At 39.0% G+C, this 6173-nt stretch overlaps 1 pseudogene; it reads right to left on the reverse strand.

Moving 5' to 3' along the window:
- Nucleotides 1-5524: 5524 nt before the first annotated feature.
- Nucleotides 5525-5734, reverse strand: LOC128626048 (DNA-directed RNA polymerases I, II, and III subunit RPABC5-like; annotated as a pseudogene).
- Nucleotides 5735-6173: the final 439 nt, after the last annotated feature.

The following is a 6173-nucleotide window of genomic DNA, read 5'->3' on the forward strand; positions in this document are numbered from 1 at the left end:
ATACACATGCCCCATGAGTTGGCTGGCCACCTCGCCCAGGGCATGACTAATTTCAGTGATTATATTTCTCATTTCTAGGAATTTTATTTAAAAAAAAATCTGGCTGGTAATTTTTATGTCTCATTCCTTCATGTACATTTTTGTACTTATTTAATTCTTTAAAATCATTATCGTATTTATTTAAAATATATTAGTTCTACTGATTTTCACTCATAGTGGCTGGTTTTATCATGTAGAAATACATGTGCCTTGCCACTCTGTGTATGTGAGGGAACTCTATGAGGCCTGAGTTTAAAGTGCTTTCTTCCAGAAAGAATTTAGATTCTGTCAACTGCTGGGTTGGAGAAGGCATCACCTACCTAGGAATTTTTTTTAAATGAATTTTCAGCTTTATTTCTGTTTTTAAGGTCCACAGAGGTATTGTGAGCAGAGGTTCTAAATCTATGTGAGGATAGGATTATGGTAGGAACTTTCAGGGTAGTCATTTTTTCCACCCAGATCTAAAGATGAGACAAGAAAGTATGGCAATGCCACTTTGAAGGTGGAATTTTATGGGAATCCTGGTTTAGGGATTGTCCCCCTGCCCCTCACTTTATTAGTGGATTGGTGGACGCCCACAAGACAAATTTTATTACAAGTACTTGCTTTCCTCTCTGCATATGAGTTTTCTTATTGTTTCTGGATTCTGAGAATTTTCCTGACTTTCTTGCATACTCAGCCCTCCATTAGTTTTTTTTTAATACTTTATAAGCCTTCTTTTTTTCTTTTCTTTTTTTAAAAAATGTATCTTATTCTCTACTGGGAGGATTTCTTTGGGCACCTAGGAAGTGATATTTTCAGATTCTGTTCTGATTGACTCTTTATCTTACTTAATCTTTACAATAATACTATGAGATAGCTTTTATATTCTCTTTATTATAAATGTAGCAAAGAGAATTAGCAAGAGCAGTGAACCTGCTCAACATTATGCAGCAAGTCAGTAGCCACCAAAACTCATGTTCTTTCCCTTTTACTACCCTGAATTTTGTTCTATGCCTTGACATCGCATGGCACATCATATACATTACATTATAATACTAGGTCCATTCTGGCAGAAATTGTCTCTTTTATCTCCTGACATACACCCAACGTCTAAAGCATGGTTAGCACATGGAAAAGGTTAATAAATATTTATGGATCTGATGAAGATCAAGAAATAAGTGGGTTTTTATGTTACCATATTACCTTCATAATGCTAATTTTTAAGGTCGTGTAACATACCATTGATTTGATTAGTTGGCACAGTATATTTTTAACTTATACTGAGATATGATAACATCTGCCTATAAGCGCAGAAATTCTCCGGAACTGGTCAACTATTTTCTTTTCTTGTACTATCGCTTTCATATAGCCCAAATCCTTTTCAGTGTTTTTATTTTATTTTATTTTTTGTTCTCTCTCTTTCATTCTCTCTCTTTCTCCCTTTCTGTGCCTCTCCTCCTCATAACAAGATCCCTGCATTTCAACTGTCCACATTGGGCTGGTGGGTTCTCTGCTCCTTGTTTTGAGGGTTTTGCTGGTAGTTTCCCTTTAATTCCCAGAGCTATTCTTTGTAGAGATTAGTCAAAAGAGCAATGTGATCTTAGGCATATTTTTCTCCTGTGCAGCTGACCATGAAGTGAAGTAAAAGGGCAGACTATTTATAAGTCAAGTGATTACAGGTGCAGAGAATAGATAAGAGCTTAGCTTTGTACAGGTTGGGAGAGCATTCTTACAGAGTTTCCTTGTTCAGGTTATTTCAGTGTGGTCTCAAATTTAAAGCCATGTACCAGAGATGAATTTACTCCCACCGAAGTTGCTTGAGAAGTCTGTCATTGTCAGCCCATATCAGTGGACTTTTTCGGTCAACAGCTGCTTACTAAGTACCTGCTATAAGCTAACACCATGACAGGAGGTGATAAAATTGCAGGGGAGAACGATAAAATCAATAATACATAGGAATACTTGCTACCGCTGATATGTGTGCGAAGAGGTACTGATAGCCAGCAGGGCCCTGCTTCCTGGGGGGTGAGCAAAGGTGGCTCCCCCGGTGTGTTTGGCAGTTGAGGCTGCCCATGCCTTCCCTGGTTATCTTCAAATGGCCTTGCCAGGCTGGGTCTTTCTCAGCATATTTCTCTTATCTCTGTCCTTTTCCACCCAGTTTGGATTTTAGGTATTAATTGTTAATAGATATTAATATGTACAATGTAATATTAATAATTATCATTTATACTGGAGTCATTTATTTCTCCGGGAATAGAGAGGGACGTTTCTGGTTCTGTGTTCTCTGGTGACTGCTTCTATTTAAGTCATTTAAGATGCAAGAGTCTGGGACACACTTTTTGCCAGTTTTGTCCCTGAAATTCTTTGTTTTCTATTTTATTCAGGTCCCCCAAATTCTTTGAGGCTTAGTTACTTTTGTTTATTTGCTTGTTTATTTATGTAGGTATTCTTTTTTTGTACCCTTGCCCACCATAATCTCCTTTGCCTCTCAAATTATAGAAGTATTCCATATGCCAGTCTTTTTAAATTAGCTATGTTTGATCCTACTACATATACAGTATTTTCTATCTTGAACAATTTGAGTATATTTTTTAAAACTAATGTATGTGAAACTTTCTTACCTCAATTTATTTTTTTTACCTCAAGGGTTAGATGCCATTTATGTCTTTTTTGCCATTGTACACAGAATTGTGCTTCATAGGCTTGTTTTTAGATTTAAGATGTTAATACACACAAAAATAATACTAAAATGCTTACCTTCATAGAATAAATGTTGATTAGCTACAGGTTTGGTCTTTTTTTCCTTTTTCATTTCTTTCTCTCCTGTAATCCAATATTCATTCATTCTTTATTTCTGTAACAAAACATTCAAAACATGTATTTATGTTCCCAGTACTTTGTCAGCACAGGGTGTACATGAACTAGTAAGACATAGAGTCCTCCACAAAAGATGGGAAGACATACTGTTTGAAATACCAAGAAACAAGAGCTGGTCCTAAGCTATTTTTGTCCAATACATAGTTCATGATGGGTCTGACTCTTTCTCTGATGTCTGTGAACCACCTATTACTTTGGAAGAATTTTGTTACTGATTCAGATTTTCTGCCTTAGGGCCTTAAGCTTCCTGTGATAGACATGTTGAATGTTTTATAAACCCAAGTAAGACACAGTATCTGTATTGAAGCTTAATGCAGTGCATTTGAGAAAATTGGTTTTTCTGTGAGGAAATAACCCCCTATCACCCTGACCCCAGGCAATGAGTTTCAGATGCATTTAGGAAATCTGATAATCCTTGCGGCCTGTTATCTCTGAGTGTGACTTAATTGAGTTGAATAAATATTTACTGAGAGCCCACAAAAGGAGCCTCTCAGCCTCTGCACCAGGTTTGATGCAGAGGTTGGCTGTAAGGGGGGCAGAGGGCCATCCGAAGAGACAGGAATACACTCATGGTGGCCAGGGAATTCCGGACTGTGTTGGCTCTGGTCCTAGACGAATTTCAGGGCACAGTGTTGAAAGAGCAACTTCATGTCCTATTTCTGAAAGGACTATTTTCTGAACTACTTGGCTGGAAGTGGCAAGTTACATATAACTGACATAATTAGGCCTTGGTGTCACATCCACTAATGAGTTAGTGTCTGGTGAGGCTCTGATGCAGGGGGAGGGCTGTGCCAGCAAACATGTGCCACCCCGGAGACCCGTCTCCATCTGATCTTTGATTGTGACAGGATCAGGAAGGAGTTTCTTCCTGATCCTGTCACCAGTCATCTGAGTTGTCTGCTCCCTTGAAGCTTTCAGCATAGTTCTGATCAACAAAATTTCTCTTGGAAGGTATGAGGAACCATGATACCAGCCCAGGCTGGCATGCCACCACCAAATCACAGAACACTCGCATTTGTTTCCTAAGGTGTTTTAATAGACACACGGTGTATAAAGGCCATGTGGATATTTTTTCGCTTATTTTTGGACATATCCATTGAGGCTAGGAAATATACCCTCTAAGGTCTTTTGACCACTGGTTTCAGTTGAGGATTGAGATCCCTTGCACAACTTAAGACAACGCAAACATGAAGCATAGGCTATTACTTGAAAAACAAGTGACGGGTTGGGGAAGTTCTTCACACCACTGTCACCTTTTAACCTTATAATTAACATGCCAGCAGCTGTAGGCACATAACCCTCAGAAGGCATCAGTGGCTGGGCCTATATCAGTGATTTTCAAATTAGATGCCAATTGAGTGGGAATAGGGATACGGTGGTGTCGTATCGATTAGGGGCTGGAAACAATAAGTCTTAAGAGCTTTTATTTATGTCTTACACATTCTTTTAACAAATATGTCCTAAGCACCTGCTATGGGGGCTCTGTGCTAATGCCTCTCAAGACATGCACAAATATATAGTCTTGCATGCCTTTTTATCACATGTCAAGAATGGCAAGTTCCAAATTCTTTCTTTTTTGAGATTTGAAGGTTTTCTCTTTGCCACTGCTTCTTAAAATCAGAGTCTCTATGTCATTTTAGTATGTAATAAGCAAAGTTTATTTCTGTTTCAGAATAGTTTTAAATAAATTAGTCAATCAAAGTGCTACATCAGTGTTTACGGCATGAACACACATGCATATCACAAGCATATCACATGCCTATTTCCATGTAGTATTTACTACAAGGCAGGTAAGGTGTACTGCCCCCACTTGACAGATGGTGATTCGGAAGCTGAGTAACTTGACCGTAGCTGGTCCATTGTCAGGGCCTCAACTGAAAAGGGGAGTCACTGCTCTTCCCACTGCATTATGCTTCTACAGACGCCAAGGGCAGCTGGATGTTGGCATTCTTTTCAAATTCCAATAGAAGTGACTCTTTAGCAGTTGGGGTTGTTTCTTGAAATGTTTTTCTGTGAGAAAATGGATATATGACATATAAACATGGTTAAAGAAGACATGTACCTTAGTCTGAAAAGACATCTGCAAATATTCTGCTCATCTTATAAACTAATCATAGAAAAATTTAAGTTTATTTTTGTTAAAATTTAGCTTGCTTTTATGGAATATGGTTTCTAAAAATCTGGCATTGTTGACACTTATTTTACTTTAAAATGTATCTTTGGAATAACCAGAACTTCCTAATTTTGGTGTAGTAATATTTATTGAGTAGTTATTATGTGCTAATATATCACTGTTACCTGTATTCTTTTTAAGCTGTCACAACAACCCTGTGAGAAAAGTACTATTATTATCTTCATATTGTAGGTAAGACTGAGGTACAGAAAAGTTTAGTGACTTGTTCAAGGTTATACAGCTAGCACATAGGAAAACTGGGGCTTGAACAGGGATGACTGGGATGATTGGTTCCAGAGACCTTTTTTAAGTGGTTCTGCAAAGACATTTACTAGATGGCTCCAGAGCAGGAGATGAATGTCCACGTAGCTGTGGGCAGGCATTGCTTCCAGCTACCCACACCTCAGTGAAATGAACTCTGGTCAGGTGCAAGTACTGGTGTGGCCCGCACGGTCACTTCTCCAGGGCATTGTAGTTGTGCATCTTCTCCAAGTCCCGTGGGCCAGCAGCCTGTGGTTGCAGCAGGAATGGTGCAGGCCCAGCGCATCCAGGGCGCCCCCGAGTGCGCGCTTGGCCTGCAGTAGCTCATGTGGGCCTCCCATTTGCTGCCCAGGACTTGCCGCAGGTGAAGCTGCGCAGAGGGATGATCGTGGCGACAGCAGTTCAGCGGCCCAGAGCCTGTTTTTAACCACAGCCTTATAATACTATATTTCAGCAGTGCACTGATGAGTGTGTACTGTTCTTAGGTCACGTAATGGCTTTGGTCTTTAGGTTTCACTAAAAAAAGATTGCACCAGATAACTTATTTACTTAGCAGTACCCCTTATTTACACGCATGCCTTCATTTAATCCTCATTCTACAGAGTCCTAACCCTACACATAGTAAGTATTATCATTGTCTTTATCTTACATGTGGGGAAAGTAGGATTTAGGGAAGACAAATAACTGCAAAAGGTGACAGAGTTGTGCTGGGATTCAAGCCCAAGATTTTAACCAATATACTTTACTGCCTTTCATTTTTAAGGGTTTATGCAGCCTTGAAATTTCATACATTCAATCCTGACTTTTAATTTCGGTCATAATGATGATATATGTTTCATAA

This window comes from Artibeus jamaicensis, unplaced genomic scaffold (assembly GCF_021234435.1).
Source record: "Artibeus jamaicensis isolate MK-2021 breed Jamaican fruit bat unplaced genomic scaffold, CSHL_Jam_final scaffold_1964, whole genome shotgun sequence".
NCBI classification, from domain to species: domain Eukaryota; kingdom Metazoa; phylum Chordata; class Mammalia; order Chiroptera; family Phyllostomidae; genus Artibeus; species Artibeus jamaicensis.